Source organism: Tachypleus tridentatus, unplaced genomic scaffold, assembly GCF_004210375.1.
Source record: "Tachypleus tridentatus isolate NWPU-2018 unplaced genomic scaffold, ASM421037v1 Hic_cluster_2, whole genome shotgun sequence".
In the NCBI taxonomy this organism is placed as follows: domain Eukaryota; kingdom Metazoa; phylum Arthropoda; class Merostomata; order Xiphosura; family Limulidae; genus Tachypleus; species Tachypleus tridentatus.
The window spans coordinates 29,882,495-29,908,520 of NW_027467782.1; the positions used below are offsets into that span (position 1 = coordinate 29,882,495).

The window sequence follows — 26,026 nt, forward strand, 5'->3', positions numbered from 1 at the left end:
ACTGAAAAGATCACCCTAGTGAGTTAGATATTTTAGAAGCTGTTTCAATGATCCCTGATTATGAAAAGGCCCCGACAAATAAGTTTAATAAAAGAGAAAATAATATGATGTTAAAGCAAAAACTGACACAACCAACCATCTTGCAGACAAAAAACGACCCCGCTTGTACAGCGGTAAGTCTACGGATTTACAAAGGTAAAATTAGGGGTTCGATTCCCCTCGGTGGGCCCAGCAGATAGCCTTATGTGGCTTTTCTATAAGAAAAACACATACACACAAACACCCATACAATAAATGAAAAGTACACAATAGAAAGGAAAACAGAAAGAGCGGAAAACATGAGCAAGCCTGCTTCAGGTTCTGATAAAACTAAACCAAAGAAATGCGCTAGGATAATCGTGAATGATGACAAACCTAAAGAGACATTAAACTCTGATTTACTGACAACGGTTTGTAGATTTAAAATTCTTTTTCTTTATAGTACTCAGTATTATACAGCATCAGTATATAACCATTAATAACAAGGATCTGCTCTTAATATTAAACTTTCACTTCATACAAGTTTATTTATACCTACACATATATATATATTGCACTGAGCAACTGAAATATAATGGAATTAATAGTACATTATTAATGCTAATACAAAATTACTGTTATAAAATAATTACAACCATTCTCATATTTAATTTCTGTGAATATCTGACATCTTATTATCTGTATCTGGTTCAAAATTCAATTAATTTTTCATTTATCTTACGTTTACGATTAATATTTAGTAGAAATGAATTCACATTTTTAGAGTTAAAAACATTTCACTTTAATGTAATGTATACTGTGTCAAACTGTGTGACCAATATCATATCGATGTTGCATGCTTACAATCAGTGTTGTTAAGATCCTGAGGCATCCACAACTACTGAAAAAGATGCATTCAGAGAATCCTTAATGTTCAGTCATTTAAATACATGTAATTCTTCCAAAAGAGACCGATACATGTTCGATACTATCGAGGTCTGATAAGTCTGTACCCAAGTTAAACTGGTCAATCATCTCTTCTTCAATATCATTACACGTGGGAAGACAATTATCATCCATTCAGCTGAAGTCAGAACCAAACGTAAACATATATGACAGCATATTATGTATCGTCTTAATGACATCTGGAAAACATAAAGGTCAGAGTGTCCATTCGTGATTTTTCATTACCACACATATTTCCACCACTGATATTAAAGTGAGTTATTTTGTGTCTTACTATAACTAAAATATACCTTGTCTCAGTAGTATTACCAAACCTCTTGTGTTTTTAACCGTACATACACTGAAATGACGTTCGGTTGCAGCTACGAACATCTGATTCTGTTTTTAACAGTTATCACATAATTGTAGCGAATCGTTAGATAACGGTAACTTACTTAAATGTGGACTTTATTCTTTTTAGTCCAGTACCAGTGTATTTGTACCATTTTGTTACACGTGATTCCACCATATCTTGTTAATAACACTTTGAGACATTTTGCATCAGTGTTTGTTTTTATAGTCAGTCAACTTTCATTGGTCTGACAGACATTTAGTGAAATATCCAGCTGTCTTCTTTTGGACTTTACTAAGATTATTGAATATTTTAAAGAACTATAAACTGTGTGATTTACTACAGTGTTACAACTATGATAAGACAGTTTGAAAACTCTTCCTCTTTATAGTCATTTGTAGATCAGATTACATAACTTTTCATGCTTAATTTATATAACAATGAAATGAGGAGAACAATTGACATTTATTTATAACAGTAGTTTTATCTTGTTTTAGCAAGTTAATATTTGTGAACAAACAATATAAATGTAAAACATTATTTAAAGCTATTATCTGCTCTATATTACCTTTCTCACTATTTGGGACAATACTTGAGATATATTTCGTAGTTTTGAGAAAACGTTTATCAGACACCTGAAACCAATTTCATAACTTACAATTTTCATACAAACATTTATTTGGTTTTACTCATATTATAGTAAAACGACTGCTACATAAAGAATAAATTATATATTTTTAAAATGTTTATTAACTTATTATTGTTATTAAAACATTTTTTTCGATTGATGATTAATCACTAATTATAATGAAATCTTCAGGCAGAAACACCAGCTTCAAAAGAAATAAAAGACGATGAATGTATCCAGAGGGATATGTCAAGCAACATCAGGCCTCCCTCTACTAGACTTGTCTACAATGCTGATAAAAGTATCACTGTAAGACTTGGCAGTAAACCAGAACATCACCAGAGACACGTTTTTATTGTTATTGAAAATGCTGAAACCGAAACAAATTTATTACTGGGAGAGCTCCGAAATCAACACTCATGTGTCAATTAAAATGTTGCCAAAGCGAACATAATCTTATTGTACATGAAACTAAAAATAATAATCAAGTTAAATATGTTGACATCCCTCACAAGATTGTTTTTTACAAGAGATCCGAAACTGAAACCAAAACCCAAAAAATTAAATAACCCATGGGCTGCTCAAAAGCATACCAAATTAAAAAGAATTACTTTACCTTATCTCATAAGTTACATTTTGTACATTTTACTCAGTGATATAAATAATAAATAAAACACACATATGAAAAATAAAGAATATAATATTCTCCTGGGTCTTCTCTTTTTTGCTGTAAACTGTCATGAAACTTAAGCTCACTTTTCTATTTACGAAATTATTACAATTAATAATGTTTTTATGTAATTAAATAGTACAACTAAGAACAGAGAATAATAATACACAGAAAACACTGTTCTATAAATGTGATAATATACGTTAAGGCAATCAGCTAAGCTCACCTGTGTGATTACTGTGTAATCAGTAATTTCCATCAAAAAAATTTGAAACCAAATGATAAAATAGACAAAACTGCATAAAGAAAACAACAAACCAGATCGCTTGACAGATTGAAACTTTAATTTTCTATTGGGTATAAATAATGTAGTGTATAACTATTAGCATTTGTGAAAGATGAAATTGCAAGAGTTGGTCTGATTATCTAGTTAATGGTTTGTAGACGAATAACAAACAGAGCTATATCACCGTGTTAGCTTTGGTGTTAATTGAGCAAGAAACGTGGAGACGTATGAAAAACAGACACATACTGACATTTATTTATATAAATTCAATGATAGTGAAGATTTTAAAAATTCAACTAAAGCCCAGTAAAGTATGGCTGAAAGCTCCATTGTAGAAAACAATAGGTCGTAATGAAACTCCTTCTTTATAAATATAAGGTAAACCATAGAAAATTATGGCTGATACCTAATGGCATAATATTCAAATTGTTTTTATAAGTAAGAATGCCATCTTTATTAATTTCAGTGAATATCTTGGCAGTTTTCATCACTTTTATTAATAGGGTTACTCTACAGCTCCTCTGTCTTTACGAGAAACTATCAGAGAGATGGATCGTTAGTTCCAACTGATATATGAACGATACTACACCACAATACAGGTAGACCTAACTTTCAAATGAGTTGCTCAATTTTAGTCAAGAGTGAGATGTGGCGAGTCAGCTGTAAAGATATTGTTAGTTTAGTTACTGTGAGGAAAATATTCATGTTTGCGCTCCCAGTGGGGAGAAATAACTCCATCATTGATAAGGGTAACATGTGTAATAATCTTAGGTGGATCACGCATTAATGTACAATATTCTTTAACAAATGCTACATACATCAACTAGGTGGCATTCATGACAGTAACACTAGTAGACATTGATAACTATCATTTTCTCCCCCCTTATTCATACCTGTGAGCATCACCCAACAAGGTGAAGCACCCATACAGAAAACACAACACTCCTACTACTGAAGCTGGAATCAACATACAGGTGTAAAATCCAAGTCAAGCAAAGTACAGGACTATCTTAAGTCCAAAATATTCCCTGAAAAAATTGAAAGGAACAAACACTGAAATGTTTCTTATCAAACAAAATATAGTGGATACAATAACTAATGAGACTTCTAATTTAAAATGTTGAACATTTTCAGTAGCATATAAAACAATCAGATCACTTTCAGTTAGTGACTTGGATACACCACCTGTGACTAAACCTGGATTTTAAAAAAGATCTATTGATAACTATATTTAAGTTGAACTATAGTTAATTATGAAAACTTCTTTCACACCTACAAATACATGGAAACCACAAACTATGGATATCACAAACCTAATGGATGCTTCCTCCATGATCAATTTTAATCAATACAATCTTAAACATAGACATCACAAACAATGTAATGCATTTCTCTGCAACTGAGACCAACAGTAACATGAGCATGTTTTAACATGAAAAATAACGTTAAAGACCTAACAAGAGCCCATTGATCATGTGCTCAAAAGGTGCCTCAGACAGCAGACAACAATTAAGGAAAGTTTAGTTCTTATATGCTTTCAGCAAAAACAACAACTTATGTTTGGGCTAGTACGGTATGTTTAGTATGATTTACATTTTATAAATTGTACCATGTAGTTTCCATGTACACACAAAAGCTTATAAGAAAACAGTTTTGGAAAAATAAACCGAGGATAAACATGGGTGAGTTTTCAGTGAACATTTCACTGAAATATATATATTAGCTGGAGTTTTAAAAGCCACCTAGCCCTCTTCCCCCAAAGCTATGGGGTTGTACATATTTTTAGATGCATATTGAGCCATCCTGGACAACTTTCAGTATGAAATAGGCTTTGTAAACAAAAATCAAATCACTTACTTGTCATTTTACCACATGAATCAATCTGACAATCACATAAACCTAGTAAAGTATTTGAAACAACATATCCAATTAGGTTTGTAAGACCTCTAGTTACACATTTCTAAATTAACCAGCTATGATTTGTCTTGTAAAAACAAAAGTTTATTTCACATTAAATCTGAATGAAGTTTTGTGATCATATGCAATAGATGTTTAAATATTGTATAAAATGCAACTTTACGATATATGTGCAGCTGTCCAGTCAACAGTTTTGTTTTTAATCCTTGAGAAGCACAACCTAATACTGAAGTATTAGGTCACATCTACCAGAGGTAAGACATACAAAATTTATTTCAGTACTGCTGAATTTTGTTTACATGCTTTTGGTTTCAAATAACTCATCTCCACTGTCCCCATCAGAATCTAATGCTGTACATTATTTTACCAAATTTAAAGTTTAAGTCAAAATAACTTAGGAAGAAAGGATATATTTAAATTTAAGCATAAAGCCACATGATGGGCTATCTGTGCTCTGCTCACTGTGGGTATCAAAACCTGGTTTCTAGCATTATGAGGTATGTGGATGTATCACTGCCCCACTGAGGGAGCAGAAAAAAGGACAAGCATCTATAATACAGAAATTGTTCCTGCGAGTAATGACTAATGAGAGTAGTGTTTGTAAAAATCAAATTAAGGCCACATATGGGAATGTATTGATTCATTTTGTCTCAGCCAAATCCAGCTTTTGGATTGAAAAATTCTGTGAAAAACAATCAACAACAAACTACATTTTCATTGTTACAATGATATCAAACAAAGCTTTATATGGCTCAGATATCCAACTTTAATGTTATATGTATCACAGGAGACAAAAAACAAATACAGGAATTATTCCAGTAATACCATGATTCTTGCTGTACTTTAGTGTTTATCTTATTCTTGATATATATAAAACAAAAGGTTTATTTCTTTGTAATTAAGTATATAGTTGCACAATGGGCTATCTGTGCTGTGCCCCACTATTGGTTACAAATCTTTAAATGTTTTGTTCCACTCTGAAAGTTAAGTAACTGCACATCTTACTGTCCTAAATAACAGATCTTAACACTTGTGATGGAATTTGTAAATACCAATATATCCATTTAAAGAAGTGTTGCTGTAACAGCAATGTTTTTATTACTAGGCTACACATAAAAATGCTAATGTTATTTTAGACCTAAGCCTAAATCTAGTATTTAGACTGCAAATGTATATATCAATAGATATCCACACTTTCACTGTAACAATGATAAATAGAAAACATTATATACACTCAGGTTCATAACACATGCAAGACATTAGAATACCTGAAATATTTTATTATTAACAACATCAGTATGTGCCAAGATAAAATTTAGAGCAAGTTACAATATTATATTTTTTAAATACATGCCATGGATTTCAAACCTGGTTTGTTGAACAAACCAAGTAACATATGCATGAGAAACCTCATGTTAGCAGTCATTTTTGCCACAAAAACCGGTCTTGCAAACTAACGTATCACCTAATCTGCCCATTGTCCCCCTCAACAATAACAATGTCTAACATCATGGACAAACCTTGGAACAGAACATGTTTAAAATGGTGCTGTCTTTGAGAGTCGTAACAAAGGCAAGTTGATTAGTTGATTTAGTGTTTTATGGCACAAAGCAAATAGGTTATCTGTGACAAACATCCGGTAAAAAGGTAAAAATAAAATAAATGTAGTAAAATTCATAAAAGGAAATGAAGGTAAAACAAAACAGCATTGAAAAACATAAATAGCATAAAACCAATGTTGACATCTAGTCTACAATAAAGAGAGAAATCAGAGTAAAAGAAGTTGTAAAAACGACTTTCTCTAGCAAATGGTAATGATCATAACCCGCCAGGAAGACCAACAGGTAAGTTCAAGAACCACCGTCAGTCACCTGAAGTTGGCCTTTCCAATCCTGGTTCCGGGTTATGTGTCATAGCAGCCATTATCAAAATGTAAAATGTTTATCACAGTTACCAATTCTGAGGTTTATAGTATACTGACTGTTGCAAACTAATAATATATGCTATTTCTCAGAGAGTTTGATGACTATCTTTTATAATCATTAGACAAGGTTCTAGAAATTTCAGTTGGCAACAATACTGGCAGTCACTAGAACTTAAATACACATATCTTCAATTGATGATTCTTTACTCTAGAATCTTCTACAAATTTATATAACAGATGAGAATTTCACAATACATATTTAACACAAGAAGTGGCGTGCTTTTCCAAATATTAATATATACTTAACTAAAACAAACGTTCATATTAAAATAAATATATGTTAATGAAATGCCGTTACAATCGAAACTTCGTGAACTAAACCCAGGTTTTGTTTGCTTGTTTTTGAATTTCGCACAAAGCTAGTCGAGCTAATCTGTGCTAGCCGTCCCTAATTTAGCAGTGTAAGACTAGAAGAAAGGCAGCTAGTCATCACAACCCATCTTACGGATGTTTATAAGAGAATAACTGTTGAAATAATCAGAAAAATCGTTTCATTGAACTTGTAATTTCATGTTAACGTACGTTAGCATTTTGTAGCAATGACTGTTATTTTCATTTTTGAGGGTTAAAAACTTTAATGATTCATGACTATTTTTATAATACTTATTATTTTTTGTGGTTTTTCTTTTTTGTTATATTATCTTTTTGACAATTCTGTACATTTTTCACAATATTTGAATTAAATTTTTGACAAACTGAAGTGATTTTGTACCATGAAATGCAGTGTAGGGAAAAGATGCATGTTGTGTGCGTTTTATTATTGCAAAGCCACATCGAGCGATCTACTGAGCCCACCGAGAGAAATCGAACCCTGATTTTAGCGTTGCAAATCCGTAGACATACTGCTCTACTAGCGGGGGGGGTTATGGAAGAGATTTCTTTTTTTTTTCTACATCCAGGTAAAGGAGAAACACCTTCTGTATTACTACTACCCTCAAGTAGAGGCAAAATTTAAGATTTAGAGTCAATATAAAAGTAGAGAATTGTAAAATGTTTGTCTTTTTGGTGATTTTTAATGATTTTGAGCTATTTTTAGATGTTGCTATTTCTGGATGTTCTAATGACCTTTTTACATCTTTCTTTTTTTTTTAATTTGTTCATATCACAGTGGAATACAAACTATTTTTATTTATTTCTTGAGGGGCCCGGCATGGCCAAGCGTGTTAAGGCGTGCGACTTTGTTGTTTTTCTATTTATTTAATCTAAAATCATCATTGTTTCATTTTCTTTGTTTTCAGTTATAATATGAACGTTGATATGTATGTCATTCATGTGGCTTTCAAAATATTTCTTTTTCTTCTTCAGAGTTGTAGCTGCAAAAACATCATCGATAGCCAACACCAGATTTTGGATTGTTTTGAATTGCGCGCAAAGATACTCGAGAGCTATCTGCGCTAGCCGTCCCTAATTTAGCAGTGTAAGACTGGAGAGAAGATAGCTAGTCATTACCGCCAACTCTTGGGCCACTCTTTTACCAACAAATTGTGGGATTGACCGTCACATTATAACCTGGATTCGAGCCCGCGACTCCTCAGATTAAGAGTCGAGTGCCTTATCCACCTGGCCATGCCGGGCCCAGATTTTGGAGATGACAATGTTTAAGGTACTAGAAAATATTGTTTCCAATTTTTATGAGCTTTTTGAGTTCTTCTTTATTCATCATCTAGTAACCCAAAGAAAATAAAAGAAATTTGTAACATTAAATAGTTGGTCAAAATCATAAATTTGGCGAAGGAGAACAATATTATTCACACACTCAAATAATCTTGGTTACAAAATGATAAGTTTAAAATGACCTAAAGACTTTATAAATATTTCACCTCTGGAAATATGTACGTAGTGCTGTGGCGACATGTAACTGATAAGTAAATAAATATTTATATAAACAATCCAGTTATGTTGCGTGTATAAAGCATTTTAATATACAAAGTTTGGGATTAAAAAAACAACTGTGTTCCTTTAATATGAAGAAAGCCACCCGGCGGAGAGCATGGTAAGTCAGTGGATTTGCAACGTGAAAACACGGGTGCGACCTCGACGCCTGTGTTGAGCACAAAACAGATTGCCAATTGTGCAGCTTTGCGCTTATCAACAAGCAAAGAAAAATAATCCTTATCTTGATAGTAACACATATATTGATTACTTAATTATCAATTTATTTGATTTACTGAAAATCAGCGTGGGATGTTTGCATATTTTATAAACAAAAATAATGCAGATTGCACAGTGTTATGGAAGAAGAGTTCTAGAAGAAGAAATAGTATCTCACCCTCCAAGTGGTGCACAACACAACCAAAACACCTATAATATTTTAATGTTATTTAATCAACATCAATAATTCTTTGACCAAATACGAAATGTTCAAATTATCTTAAGAAAAATGCGTGGAAAAGTATTTTTAGACAAGAAAAATAAGTTGTTTTTTTTTCTAATGTGCAAATGCCGACATTCAGAAGGGGTGTATTGAAATCACTGGATATTTCGGAAATTATGAAATTAGCTAGCACGCACATTTAAGCCCTCCTGGTGGCACAACAGAATGTCTGCGGACTTACAACGCTAGAAACTCGTGGTGGGCAGTGCGTAGATAGCCCATTGTGTAGCTTTGAACTTAACTTATATCAAGTTAAAATCACACCTTTATTATTATTGTATGTGAGAGGGTGTAGAGGGTGTGGACAAATAAAATAAAATAGCATTAACCGATTGTGAAGTATGACTAAACGTTTAGTGCTGAAACGTTAATGATAGAAACTGGTATGTTGTTAGAGTAATAAAACAAAGAATAAAGTAGACCTTTTCATCAATTTTTTTTCTAGCTTCACTGAAATTCGCGTTTCGTGAAAGAAATTCACAAGTGAAACATTTAAAACAACCTGTTCAAACACCTAAATTAATGATGAGTAATACAGTCTACAAAATAAAATTTAAATCAGGTAAACAACATACATTCCGTCCCTATAGGGCCCGGCACGGGCAGATGGGTTAACGCATGCGACTCGTAATCTGAAGGTCGTGGGTTCGCTTCCCCGTCGCACCAAACATGCTTGCCCTTTCAGTCGTGGGGGGCGCTATATAATGACGGTCAATTCAAGTATTCGTTAGTAAAAGAGTAGCTAAAAAAGTTGGCGGTGATGACTAGCTGCCTTCCCTCTAGTCTTACACTGCTAAATTAGGGACGACTAGTGCAGATACCCATTAAGTAGCTTTGTGCGAAATTCGAAAACAAACAAACCGCCCCTAAAGGCATAGAACATGAGGTTTAGGTAATTAATTTTCTTTTATCATAACCAATGTCTCCCACTGGTACAGCGGTAAGTCTACGGATTTACAACGTTAAAATCATGGGTTCGATTCCCCTCGATGAACTCAGCAGATAGTCCGATGTGGCTTTACTGTAAGAAAACACATACGCACACTGATGGCCTGTATTTTTAAGAAAACAAGAAAGCAGCAAATCAAAACATAAACTGGGTACTAATTAATCACTGAATTTAGACGTAAGTAGTTAAAACTCATAAAAATAATTGTTTGTTTGTTTTTGAATTTCGCACAAAGCTACTCGAGGACTATCTGTGCTAGCCGACCCTAATTTAGCAGTGTAAAAGTAGAGAGAAGACAGCTAGTCATCACCACCTACTGCCAATTCTTGGACTACTCTTTTACCAATGAATAGGGGGATTCACCGTCACATTATAACGCTCCCACAGCTGAAAGGGCGAGCATGTTTGGTGCGACGGGGATGAGAACCCGCGACCCTCAGATTACGTGTAGCATGCCTTAACTCGCTTGGCCATGCCGTGCCTAAATATAATTAAACATGCCATTACTGATTCATGTTTCTAATTACTTGTCATTTGCTACCCAGTGGCTCAGCGGAATGTCTGTAGACTTACAACGCTAAAAACCGGGTTTCGATAGCCGTGTTGGGCTGAGCACAGATAGCCCATTGTGTAGCTTTGTGCGAAATTTAAAAAAAACAACAACAAACTTGTCATGTAGGTTTTACTGCATGTAATGTAACTCCTTATTTGAATTAATTTTGGCAAAATTAATAAAAATAAAGTGGTTGTAAGAATTATGAAAAATGTGTTAAAAAGGGGATTACTTAAACATTTGTTAGGTTTAGAAAATATATTCATTTTTCTTTTCGTTTTTGTAAAGTGTCGCTTGTTCCTAGCTAAATTTGATTGGTTACAACACTTATACTATGTCTTATAGCATCGTTCTATTCTGAGATATTGTTATTCGGTTGCTTAGCAAAATAGAACGTTTCTAACCGTTTTTGAGAGTAGGATTTAAACGTAAGTACACTTAGTTATCTATTTACCCACATATTCACGTTTTTGATAAACCAAAACTTTTATTAAACTTGTATGTTTTTAATTTAGTGATTTATTGAGTTTTAAGTTTACTCTGTTCCAGACATTAGGTTAAAATGGCTCGTGCTATCAGGAAGCAACTGAAGATGCGGCGTAAAGCAAAAGGCATTGAAAATTGTAATGTAAGTATGTGTGATTCACATAATTATGTTTGATTTATATTAATTTGTAAAAAAGTAGGCCAGTATGTTTCACCAACACATTTTTTCCTTTAACCTGTATTGGCAAAATTCTCGAAAGAATAATCAGTAATAGACTCTCCACATTTTTGGAGATAACATCAAAATTACCAAAAGAACAAAATTGATTTAGGAAATTTAGACAAACAACAGATCATTTAATTAGATTAAGTGAAACTATAATAAACAGCTTCAACAATATAGAATGTACTGTTGCTTGCTTCCTTGATATCGAGAAAGCATTTGACAGTGTATGGCATGATGGTTTAAGGTTCCAAATGATTGAAATGGGACTACCGCGTGGAATTATTTGCTGGCTGTCCAACTTTTTTGGAAAATAGAAAGTGAAGAATAAATGTTGAGGATACCTTTTCTGTGTACTTTACTCCAGAGGCTGGTGTCCCTCAGGGAGGATTAGTTAGCCTTATACTCTTCATCATGTATGTAAACGTTTAATTTACCATTGAAGGATCCAAATCATGGATTCTCTTCACAGTTCGCAGATGATGTGGCAGTCTGGAAAAGTGCTATAATACCAATAGTAGCAGCCACTAACATACAACCGCAACTAAATAGAATAAGCGAATACTGTCAAAAATAAAAATGAACACAGCAAAAACACAACTCGTAGTCTTTACGAAATTGACAAAACAAAAAACAACTGCCAGAATTATATATGAATGGCACACTACTTCAGACTGCCTCAACGGCAAAATTATAGGTCTAACTTACGATTCTAAATTAACTTGGATCAATCATATTAACGAAATTAAGAATAAAGTCTGGTGAAGAACTAACTATGCTGGAAGTCTAACTGGTAAAAACAGTGGAGCATCTACAGATAACATACTAAAAATCTATAAAACATATATTAGACCAGTAATAGATTGTGCAGCTCCAGCATGGATAACTGTAAGCAATAAAATAATGAAAACCAAACTACAAACAATCCAAAACACACTTCTTACAACAGCATATAGATAGAGTTCCAAGAACAACATCATCAAAATTCATACATAAATACTCAAACACACCAACCATACTAGATAGACTCCTACATAGTACAATAACATACTTTCATAAAAACTGGATGAAAAATGAATTACTATGCAAACTAGATAGGTACCTCATACGTGATGAAGCTGGTCCTAAACATCTCTCCCAGTCAATTTATATTTTAAACATAAAATGAAAATAAATAAGTAAAAATAGCATAAATTAATAAAAAATAATAACAATAAAAAATAAAATTAAAAAAATAAATAAAGTACCACCAACAAACTTGACATTATGCTGTTATGGCAAAATAACAACTATAAATGTACCAAAATACATGGAAATTGCCCTGAAAAGGACCAAAATAATTTTCAGTCTAAATTATATTACTGTAAGACCAATATAAATACAGGGAGGAGGAAGTGGTCAAGTAGAACCTGACCCTCCAGGGTAAAACATATACCGAGACAGAGAGAGTGGAGGGGGGTAGGTATTTAACCATTTCAAAATAATTTCAGCTGTTGAAACACAAAACTAACATGTTTAAAATTTAAACTTGTACCCACAAAAGTTCATCTTGATTACAGAAGAGATATAGAGAGTAAGTTGTAAAAACACATAAGCAATCATACCGAAAGATATTTCAACTAAATGTACATCACAATACAACAAAACTGAAGAGTTAACTGTTTGGTTCAGAGGAAAAGAATGTAGTAATTTTGAGTACAAGTGCTTGAATGTAGATACTGAGCATGGAGGATGCATCATCCTCCAAGTGTTGTTATACTCCATTACAGTTCCTCCAAACAAGATTTTTAGGTGAGAATCAGCTCAACCCTGGAAGCACACAAATTCCATCATCTCCAAAGCCATATTGTCCATATGAATGCCAATCTTTTGGTAACCTGGTCTAATAACTTATGTTGGAACTTCATCTAGATTTTGGTTTGTCTGTATAAATAGGTCTCTCTGAGCATTCTGATTTTCAGCATACCAATAAACACCTAGGAGAATTTATCAAAAAAGTCTAAAATCAACAGTAGAAACATTTTATCTGTTGCTTGTTGTTAATCTTCTGTTAGCTGTCTTACATCACAGCTTCATCCATTTATCTGTGTGCAAGAAGTTAAAGTTAACATCTGCAAACCTATATTTTATTCTGGTTCTCTCACATGAATATTATTTAATACCTGTAACCTTTGGCCAATTTTCCCTTTGGACCAAGTATTTTTCCAATAGATATAGAGGCAAACATTTTTTATATTTAAATTCCTTTTCACTTTTGTTTTACATTGTTAAACAGTAAGCACAAGCAATCATTTGATTTCAAGAGAGAATTACCAACTCTAACAAAATCTGTCACAGTAACACTCATTTGTATGTATCATGGGCAACTTTTCATTGACTAATCCCTCTATTTTAGAAAAATGTTAATTCTCAAAACATTATATTTACCTTTTTCTTCATTCAGTCTTGATCCACTACTTTTTGGATAATCTCTACTCATGTGTCTCTCTTTGTTGCATTTGTAGCAAACTGCAATAATTTCCAATATTAAAAAATTAATTCAAAGCAATTTGAGCAATAACAAGTTATTGCTAATACCTAATTTTCTAATTTTCCTAATACCTGAATTGTTTAATATTTCTATGAGTTTCTGCCTCTTCTCATATTGCTGGACTTGGTAGAAATTCTGTTTGACATCCATATTAGCAGAGCCAACAACACCAACTGCTAAAATTAAATAATCTGGCTTACGAAACTCCGCTGCTTGTCGCTATATTTCTTCAGAAAATGTAGTATTAAATATGAGAGTCTGATGCTTCAATTTTACTGTCATGGAAGGATCGTCCACCATTTTTTTTTCACAGCAGGCACAAAACCCATGTCTAACATTCTGTCAACTTCATCTAAAATCAGATAATGGACTTGAGAAAAAGTCACCTGTCAAAATAATAGAATAACTGTTAACTGAAAGAGGTAAATAACATTAAGCTTTGAAAAACTTAATATATCCCCTTAAACTTTCCTCCAAAATATCTTATATGATGAGATATTAAAAGTTCTTTTGATCTTTTTACAACCATTTGTTTCAGATAAGAGTAAGCAAAAAACTGAAACTTTTGCCCATAATTTGATTTTTATTCCATTGTAATAACTATCAAGATGGTAGACTATTAAATTTTCAGCATATGTGAATACAGTTAGGTATAGACTATTAAATTTCACTGCACAACTTTTTGAAAAGTTTTGCTTCCTGAAAAGTTTTTGCTGATTGTGACAGGTACCTGGTGGGAATGCACAAATATAGTTTTGGTTTTGCTTCATCATGTGGAAACTTTGAGAAATAAACAGTTAATTGTTTACTGGCAATAACTTATTTAATTGTGTTAATGTTTGTAATATGCTGTTAAGTTCAACATAAAAGTGTTTTGCTCCTGATTTTTGTTTGTATTCAATGTCTGGTGCATCACGTTGGAGTATTCAACACTAGTCAGCAAGCATTGACAGATTCCACTTGCCCTGATATCGTTTTTCCATTGTAGCAATGTTCTGGTGAAATTGAAGATTTTGATGAAACAGTACATGATGGGCAAATTTGGATGTGATTTTTGTGATCAGCATCCAAAAAATCTACAAGAAACACCCAACAGTGTTCAGGAAGCAAACACTTTGTTGTGCAGTGTTTTCAGCATATGTGTATACAGTTATTCAGTGTATAAAACTGAGTAATAAATCTATAGATTCCTAAGATTCTCAATTTTTTGAAGTTTACAAAATCATAAATATATTGTCTGAAACCTGAGATTTTCCTTCTTTTAAACTCCCTTCCTTGCAAACTTCATCACACTGTAAAGTTGTGAAACCCAGCATTTGGTAGCTACATTCAACTTTGATACTAATGCTTTTCTATTATTTATAAGCCTCTTACAGTTTCTCCACATCTGTTTTGGTACTTTATTAACAAGAACAAGTTTTGGTTTATGGTTATCAACTTTATTAATTCCAGGGTTATATTTTGCTCTGAGGTAAAGGAAAGTGTTACATTTCTTGAACACTTACATAAATTAGTATAAGGACAGTATGCAAGTTTTCTGTATACAGTGGGAAAAACACTAACTATTTATATTAGTTTTAATATTTTAATTTACCATTGCTCCATCTCTAATAATGTGCCCTATTATGGTCTATATACAAAACTATCAGATGAACAGTTAAGTAGGTTTATGCATAATAGCATAGCAAATAATTATCTAGAAGTTTTTATTGTGCAATAAATAGTTAACTGACCAGACATTCAAGTTGACACTAAACTGTCCCACAAGTCCCATGCAAGTGCATGTTACAGTCAGTACCTAATGAGTCACCAATGGCGGATTAACTTGTAATAAACATTAGTAACAATTTTACAGCCAATATACATTCATTAGTCAGCCATTCTGCGATTTTCATTCAGCTTTGGGCGTGATGGTGAGTAAAACAAAATACATAAAATATAACACGCGGTCAAACTGACTAATGAATGAATACCAGCTGTAAAATTATTACCAAAGGCATAAATGTAGCTACAAGTTTGGCCTCCAAATTTGATTTGATATCTTTAATTCGCACGCTCAATCCATTTTTAGCCACACTTTTTTCCCACTTAAGGTGTTTTTTTATTAGATTTTAAAGTAAACACGAATTATTTAAAACCTTTCAATAAAGATACACTTTGAAAAGATTATTTATTCGTGAAATAATTTACATAAATGTTTTTAAACAACGTGGTAGATAAGTTAATCAAGAAATATGATTAACTAACCTCTTGTTTGGGTTGAGAAAATATTTTACATAGCAGAGCGAACCTGACGATGACCGAAGAAGGTCGAAACGTTGTTCGCTCTTCTATGTAAAATATTTTCTCAACCTAAACGAGCCGTTTGTGCATATAAATTTCTCAACAAGTGGGTTTCTCGACATCACTGATTAACTAACCTCGTTGTATTTCAACAACTTTGGAGATTTTAATTATTTAATTCTAAGTCAGTTATAAGGACAGCATAATTATCTAATTTTATATTTATTATATTATCTATATAGGACAGCTTAATTTTGAACGCTTTTTCTAAGCCAGCAAAACATGAATTTAATTAAATATATTGGTCGTGAGCCGTTGTGTTAGGCCTAACGTACTTTTAATATTACATCTTTTACGAAGAGTGTGTTTCATTGAATTCTCACATTGCTAGATTAGAAAAGACGCTTACATCCCAACACTTAGAGAATAAACAATATCATGTGTTATTATTTACATTTAGATTCTGAAAACATTAACTCTGAGTTTGTGATTTCTGCTTAATTAACCTCAAAGAAGGATAAAGGAAAATCTAAAAGTTTACTTTGAATGTATTCGGTAAGAAAAAATAAATATTTACTTATCTAACGTCATTTTCTTCAGGATGTGTATTGAAATGTTTCACAACATATTACTTTTACATGATAAGATTACTGTTTGCTTATGCTCTGCCCATCACGGGTATCGAAAACCAGTTTCAGGACGGCTGGTATGGTGATAACACTTTTACCAAAATAAAGCGGTGAACAACGTTTAGACTTTCGTACATTTTAACTGCAAGTGGGTTTCTTGTCATTACGAAACCGTTTTATTATCGGTTTGAGTCCACAGACATATAGGACTACTGAAGACAGACCAGAAAAACAATGAGTGAGACACTAAAAGAAAATGGATAAAAGCCTGATCCCTTTTATACGATTGAATCACTGAAGGCAGATTACAGGAACAAAATATGAAGGACTAAAAGGGAATGGGCTTCTTATCCTTTCGTTTCTTACTGTTAATAATTAACACTAAAAATCGCTCTTTTTCTTACAATAAATGATAAACTAGTTTTTATTTGTTGTTACAAATGATACATCTTTCTTAATTAGATTAAAAGTTTCCATCCTATCTAGTTTGAAAAAAAATTGTCTTTTTTATCGTGTTAGGATACAGAATATCATAAAGTAAAAAATATGAATAAATGCATGATACAAAAGTTCAGTTAGATATGTATTTTTATCTAAATATGAAAACCTAAGAATATTAATATTTTAATGCTATCAGTGTTGGAAGGAAAGTAAGTTAATTTTAACAGACATTTAAACAATTACACGTGCTATGCACAAACATAAAAACTTACAGCTTCCATGCTTTTCTGTTTCACAAGTACAAACGTCAGCCACAAAGATTTCCTTTGACTGTACATTTCTCAGAAGCTTAGACACATGCCTGATTGTTTACATGTAATGTTGGTTTTATGAACCTAATGACCGAAGTTACCTTAACACTTAACCAGAAGTACAAAATAACTTTATATTTATTAAAAATATTTTCGTTTTAATATGCACCTTTATTTTGGCGAATGAGGTCATCGCTTAATTTGCTTTAACCCAATTAAAAACATATTGTTATGTGTTGATATTTAAATTACCGCCAAGTGTCAATTACATAAGCATGTAATAAAAAAATTAATAGTGCCAATAAGCATGCAATTACATAAGATTTAAGTAATTCGTAAAAGAGTAAAAGTTTACTTACGTGGAACCTGCAGGGTTACCAAGAAGGACAGAAATATCCAGTCGTACGAGGACTGTTCAAAATACGCGGACTGACGTCATAAAACAAAATGCACTTTATTTAGAAGTTACAGGTCTGGGATCCCTTCAAAGTACTCTCCTCCCCAACGCACATACTTATCCCAACGGTGTTTCCACTTGTTGAAACAGTCCTGGTACGCTTCTTTTGTCCTCCAGCTCCTTCGTTTCATTTGCCTTAATCTCGGGAAACGTCTCAATCTTCTTCCTTTCAAGGGTCTTTTGAGTTTGGGGAACAAGAAAACATCGCAAGGAGCAAGGTCAGGTGAGTAGGGGGGGAAGAACAGTGATCGAGTGTTTGGCCAAAAACTCATGAGTTCTGAGGCACAAATTTCGCAGCAACGCAGTGCATCTTCAATTTTTCGGTCAAAATCTCGTAACAAGATCCAACTGATATCCCACACTCTTCAGCAAGTTCCCTGACAATCAGACGTTGATTTGCCTGCACCAGGGTGTTGATTTTGTCGACGTGTGGGTCGTCAGTTGACGTGGAAGGACGTCCAGGACGCTCATCATCTTCAATGGACTGTCGACCATCCTTAAAATGTTCATGCCACTTGAAACATGCCGTACGATTCATAGCAACATCACCGTAAGCCGTGTTAAGCATAGCAAAAGTTTCAGTCGCAGATTTTCCAAATTTAACACAAAATTTCACAGCAAGTCGTTGCTCCTTCAGGTCATTCATTCTGAAATCCGCCAAACGAAAAAATCGCACTTCACTTAAGACCGCGTAGCTAATACACAAAAGAAAATATCTGCAATCGGGAAATGGCGTCATAATCAGCTGATCTGTGCGAACCTAGCAACACCAAGTGGATTCCCCTGGAACCAACTGGAGCCGCGCAATTCAAACAGTTCGCGTATTTTTTGAACAGACCTCGTACATACAAGATGTTAAAGTCAGTCACGACACAATAAGATTTGGAATGTGAAAGTTTCACCGTCTATTTCCTCGTTATTGAAGGTTGTAGAGCAGTTTACGCGTCAATGACGTCAAGCCACGTGAAACAACGACAGATTCAACACAAGTTTAAACAGTAAAATGTGTTGTTGTTTTTTTAAAAATTGATTACTTTTATAAATGTTGGTTCATTCATCGATCTGTCAGGTGAAGTCTATGTTGTCCAGGTGTGATAGTAAAGAGCTAGCTTTAAGCACTTTCATTTTGTTGTGCGATTCCAATCTATCATTGGTAGACTCACTCACGTGCTCTAGTTCTCACCTATTCATTGGGTTTGTAAGTGAGTTTAATTATTTACCATTTTCTGTAGAAACTCATCTTTCTCGTAATAATTTAGCCAGAGAATCAATTCAAAGCGTAATTAATCAAAACGCCGCTCAAGTGGTGTAAAATAACAACAGTTTATTAAATTATAACAACAGATAACCAAAATAACTAGCATCCGAGTTTTATTGTGTACAAAACAAGAGTTAGTAAGCCAGTATCTGGTCAGGACTAAGTTATATATATATTAATAAATAATACAAAATAAATGTCACTTAGATGAATATCAACAAATATCAAACAAAAGAAGAAAGAACCAGAGAATAACATAATGCTTCAAAAATGAACCATTTCTTGTATCAGTAACAATATTTAGCAATAATTCTTTTTAACTAACTCGTTTAGCCATCTTTATCTACTGATTAGACCACGAGATTGCATCTCATGTGATTAGTTATTACCATTAATCTACATAATCTTTCACAACATTAATATCTGTACCTCAACGCTAGGGGAAACTTGTCTCGGTTTCATAATACATGAGAACTCAAAATTAACGTGTTGTATCGAGAAAGTGAGTTAGCACTTTAACATAATTAAAAATTCATAGTTTAACTAAACGATCGAAAATGTACAAACTCAATGTTAACCGAAACGTCACAAAATAAAACTACAATCTGCTATCTCACAGTAATTATACAACATTATCGAATTTTCAAAATGTTATGAGACCAGATTTAATTCTAAAGTAAACAATGTTTCAAGTTGTTGTTTGATCAACAGTTTTTCGACTTGCTTTTAAGTGTAATGACTCAGAAGTTACAGAATTCTTCTAAAGACTGGTGAAGGTAATGTTAGGTTCAATTGTTTTTTGTTGTTTTTGAATTTCGCACAGAGCTACTCGAGGGCTATCTGCGCTAGCCGTCCCTAATTTAGCAGTGTAAGACTAGAGGGAAGGCAGCTAGTAATCACCACCCACCTCCAACTCTTAGGATACTTTTTTACCAACGAATAGTGGTATTGACCGTCACATTATAACGACCCCACGGCTGAAAGGGCGAGCACGTTTGATAAGACCGGGATTCGAGCCCGCGACCCTCGGACTACGAGTCGAACGCTTTAACACGTTTGACCATGCCGGGCCGTTAGGTTCAATAAATCACGTTGTTTGAAGAAGTTTATTTACGTTAACATAATATCTGATAAAACAGATATTAAAAATATGTTATACTGTGTTACTCACTAGGTTTTTTTCTGAAAACTTAAAAACAAAGATGTTCCAGAATTATATGTTTGATGTTGAAAAAAAAACTAATTTTAGGGACAAAGAAAAAGAACTTTTATTGTTTTATTTTTATATACGCATTACGTATTCTTAGATTTAGTTCGACTGACCTTATGTGTCAGTTAAACTAAGTTCAGCTATTAAAACAACTCAACATTTCCGATAAAAATAGACGTAAAACTAAAATAGCCCTAGTGAACATATTTGATATTAGTGTAAAATATAATATATAATTAGCATTAGTGAACTCATTGGATGTAAGTCCAAAATAATATAAATAAACAGCCTGAGAGAACACATTGGACGCAAGGCTAAAATATTATATATAAATAGCCTCAGTGAACTCGTTGGATGTAAGTACAAAATATTATATATAAATAACGTAGTGAATACATTGGATGTAAGTTTAAAATATTATAAATAAATAACGTTGTGAACATATTGGATGTAAGTTTAAAATATTATATATAAATAACGTAGTGGATACATTGAATGTATGTTTAAAATATCATTAATAAATAACGTAGTGAATACATTGGATGTAAATTTAAAATCACATATATCAATAATGTAGTGAACATATTGGATGTAAGTGAAAGACGTAAAATGGGTGAAAAATTAAGCTTTCTTTCTTTCTTTGTTTGAGATAAAGCTTTCTGCAACCTGTTCACTACGGATATCGAAATTCGGTTTCTAGCGCTATAAGTCCGTAGACATTCTGCAGTTTTACTGACGGGTGAAATTCTACGAATATAGCTTTAAAAATAAGAGAACATTACAAACAATCACATAACATCACGAACAATCATATAGCATTACAAACCATCATATAACATTACAAACAATTATATAACATTAGAGACAATCATGTAACATTACATACAATCATATAACATTACAAACCATCATATAACATTACAAACAATTATATAACATTACAGACAATTATATAAAATTACAAACAATCATATAACATTACAAACTATCATATAACATTAGACAATCATATAACATTACAGACAATCATGTAACATTACAGACAATCATATAACATTACAGACAATCATGTAACATTACAGACAATCATGTAACATTACAGACAATCATATAACATTACAGACAATCATGTAGATTATATATGAAACAAGGAATAATATGTTTGTTTCTCATGCCTAGAAAAACAAGTTGTTACTGTTAGCCACCATTTGATATTACCGGCAGAAAAAAAAACAAAAAAAACTGTTTTTCAAAATACAGAACATGGAAATTAACGGAAAAATCTTGAAGACGATACACAGAGAAAGAGTAAATACACTAAACCTTGACAGATATAAGATGTTTGGATGCAAAGATAATCATTAAGATATAGTGACACATGATGAAGAAATGAAATACATGATGATAAAACTGGTATAAAATATACTGTTTAAAGTTTGAGACAGGTAGAGTGACACATGATGAAGAAATGAAATACATGATGATGAAACTGGTATAAAATATATTGTTTAAAGTTTGAAAGAGGTGCAGTGGCACATGATGTAGAAATGAAATACATGATGATAAAACTGGTATAAAATATATTGTTTAAAGTTTGAGACAGGCATAGTAACACATAATGAAGAAATGAAATACATGATGATAAAACTGGTATAAAATATATTGTTTAAAGATTGAGACGGGTATAGTGACACATGATGAAGAAATGAAATACATGATGATAAAACTGGTATAAAATATATTTTTTTAAAGTTTGAGACAGGTATAGTGACACATGATGAAGAAATGAAATACATGATGATAAAACTGGTATAAAATATATTTTTTTTAAAGTTTGAGACAGATATAGTGGCACATGATGAAGAAATGAAATACATGATGGTAAAACTGGTATAAAATATATTGTTTAAAGTTTGAGACAGATATAGTGGCACGTGATGAAGAAATGAAATACGTGATGATAAAACTGGTATAAAATATACTGTTTAAAGTTTGAGACAGATACAGTGGCACATGATGAAGAAATGAAATACATGATGGTAAAACTGGTATAAAAGTCAGTAGTACGAGTGCACAAATCTTGAACATCCAGTAAAGTTTAATTTATTAACATTCTCAATCGATTTAATTATGAAATTTAACAGTAATTGTTAAGGACACTTTCTGAGATGTCGCTGAAACAGATAAAATATAACAATAAACAAGATTTAGTGAATATATATTTTAGATACGTTTTATTTCAGTTGTGGAATATTCGATTTAAAATGTTTCATTATAATTAGAGTTATAAAAACCATTCAACCGTAACTCATGTTGTTGATTTTTCAGAGAAAACTACGTTGGGCTATATGCGGAGAATCGAACCTCGTATATCAGTTTAGACATTTCGCTGTTCCATGTGTAATATCTAAATCGATCGATTGGTCTCTAATAAGTAGACAGAAACTGTTTAAACATAGTGTACAATATTCCTTGAGTTTATATCCTCTCGTAACACGCAAGAGAAACAAAATGATAAAATGTTCGCAGACCTTAACTGAATATTTACATTGGTTACAGTAAATCATTGATGTTTGTTTCTAGAGACGATTCATCAATTGGTTTAAGAATTACAATCACAAAATATATTTCATTTTATTTTAAATTATAGCCATATATCTATAGTTCAAGTTTTGTGAAATCTGATGTGAATTGTAAATATTCTGTTAAATGTAGTTACGCTATAGGGAGTTATGTTGTGATTAAGCTATGTTACCTATACATATTCACGTGTTATCATCCGGGAACTGTTCAGTAGTACAAATACACGATTCTTTGTGATATTGTTTAAAACATAGCATGAAAGTCCTAAGTAACAGGACCTTTAAAAACGTATTGTTTGAAAAACCATGTGCACATCATGACTTCATTATTCTTGGACAATATCTACAACGTCTTGTTTCAAGCAAGCAAATGCACAATACAAGGTAAACAGATGTATAGAACGAAGTTAATAATAGAACGAAGTTAATACACAATACTAGGTAAAGAGATGTATAGAATGAAGTTAATACACAATACTAGGTAAAGTGATGTATAGAACGAAGTTAATACACAATACTAGGTAAAGAGATGTATAGCATGAAGTTAATACACAATACAAGGTAAAGAGATGTATAGAACGAAGTTCATTCACAATGCCAGGTAAAGAGATGTATAGAACGAGGTTAATACACAATACTAGGTATAGAGATGTATAGAATGAAGTTAATACACAATACTAGGTAAAGTGATGTGTAGAACGAAGTTAATACACAATACTAGGTAAAGGGATGTATAGCATGAAGTTAATACACAATACAAGGTAAAGAGATATATAGTACAAAGTATAGTAAGGGGGTCTAGAATGAACTTAGTACACAATACTAGATAAGAGAGTGTAGAATGAAGTTAATATTTCGTGCTCGGTGATGGAGTGTAGAATGTGGTTACAACACTGGATTATGAACAGATTTATAAGGCTTAAGATGTTATCCTTTAGGATTTCCACACAACCAGTAGGCACGAATCCATAATGTTAAAGAATTTCTATCCAATTCGAAATTCACCGTGCAGTTTCACAAGTTATCATTGCAATGAAATAGGTGTATTACATTAAGAATCGTCTTAGAACAAATTAATTCTGGTAAGAGATTCCCAAGGTGCGAATGAAAGAAATAATATAAGAAGGTTTTACTGGTATTTCTAAATTATATTAGAGAAATGTAATCGAAAGCATTATGAGACCTAACCTGTCTCATGTGATTGCTAAGATAAAAGAAGATATAACTTTATTTCAGAATAATATGCCCATGGTTGCAGTAATGTAATAGAATGATATGATATTCAACATTATATAATCATATTATCTTGACTGACAGTGTGACGTGTACATTAAATCATCAAATTATTTACGGTATTCTGACAGAAATAACGTTTTACCTTTGTGTGGAAGTTTTGTTTGCTTGGTAATGTTTAGAGCAAAGCCAATTTAGGCTATCTGTTGTATCTACCACCGGGAATTGAACCCTGGATTTTAGCGTTGAAAGTCAGTAAGATTGAAGCCGTCCCACCAGAGGGACAAAATAAAAAAAAATATAGCAAAGGATTATGGACAGTTTTATCACCTCGAAAAACAGAAAAAAGGCAATACATATATAAGTTAAAACACTTTAATTTATTAATATATGTTTATGTTTGTGAAGTTAACGATATTTTATCCTGATTATGTGAACATTTTTAGTAATCATATCTTCTTTATGAAAAGCATTGTGAATACCTTAACAATTTATTTTGCATGATTCCCATCATTTGCTAGTAACGCTAGTTTGGTGCAATGTAGAGAAAATTAATATTGATAAAGTTAAGTAAACAAAATTACAAGGAATGATTGCATTGAAAACAGCAAATCAAATCTTTGACTAATTATATTAGTTTGTTTTAGCCTAAAAACAAGCCGAAAACAAAAATAAATAAAAAAATAACAAACAAAATAAAAAACGCTGAACTAAATGAAAAGATCACAGGATACAAGCTATGATGTGGGATATAAAATGTACCCTAGGTTTTGGAGGTGACTGAAGAGGTAGGGCCCACACTATGGTGGGGATACACCGTCTTAACCTCCATTAGCCAGTCTCACATAAAGAAAGAAAATAAAGGAATAGCAATAGATATAGAAATAGAAAATAGAAATTGGGAGAGCAAGATGTGGCTGCTGAAGCCCACAACGTCCCACATCCATATCACCCTTCACTGCCTGCAGGGAGTTATGGGAAGGTGACTGATTTCCAAAGTAAAGAAGAAAATAATGAATTGAAAAATAAATATAAGGTAAGAATAAGAAAAAGAAACAAACAATCTGTAACAGTTTCATCAACTGACATTCACACCTCAACTCACTCAACAATAACTTCATGTCTGAAAAGTACATTGCTGGTATTTACACTTCATAATGATCCACAATGACTCTACCATTGCACTTTACAGCTCACAATGGTTAACACTAACTTCTAAACATTTTTCGTTGTTATCCGCTAGAAATGTTCAGTATATACTTTTTACCTGAGTGAAACATTAGCTAAATAAGCGACTAATTCATTTTCTCAGGTAGTTATTATTGATCACGCATGCGTTGATCATAATCGATCAAGTCTACTAAACAGGAGCCATTTTTGAATAAATCAGCGCCATCTTCAGGCAGACTGTGAGTGTCATATTTCTTGTTATCATTAACCAATAAACTCCATAATTCCTCCATAGCCTATTTGTATTGATTCAGGAAAGTTACGGTTTGATGAGACAACAGAAAGTCTCATTCATTTATTACCCTGTTTTTTTTTACGATTTCCAAATCCCATGTGCACAGCTGACACTTTATGCACCTGGCAGTTTTCTAGCAGAATTAAAATAGCTTTTAGTGTCTTCATCATATCCCACTGTTTGTGGTAAGGGCTTCTTTTAGAACACCCTGTCATGGTATTGTTTCTCAGAAGACAACATGC

General features: G+C 32.6%; 2 long non-coding RNA genes across 7 annotated transcripts in view; one reads left to right on the forward strand and one right to left on the reverse strand.

Moving 5' to 3' along the window:
- The window catches only part of LOC143243033 (uncharacterized), a 233,121-nt gene that overhangs the window by 81,252 nt on the left and 125,843 nt on the right, over positions 1 to 26,026 (forward strand). The gene's annotated exons all lie outside the window — the stretch shown is intronic.
- LOC143243137 (uncharacterized) lies at positions 1,976 to 17,999 on the reverse strand. 5 transcript variants are annotated; one of them, XR_013024013.1, is made up of 4 exons: positions 17,939 to 17,999; positions 13,987 to 14,301; positions 13,813 to 13,893; positions 1,976 to 2,313 (listed from the first exon to the last, which is right to left on the reverse strand). It is a non-coding gene; the product is annotated as an uncharacterized LOC143243137 (long non-coding RNA). The 5 variants fall into 5 exon arrangements; XR_013024012.1 differs by lacking the exon at positions 17,939 to 17,999 and adding an exon at positions 17,541 to 17,768 and having other exon boundaries at positions 13,987 to 14,267; XR_013024010.1 differs by lacking the exon at positions 17,939 to 17,999 and adding an exon at positions 17,541 to 17,768.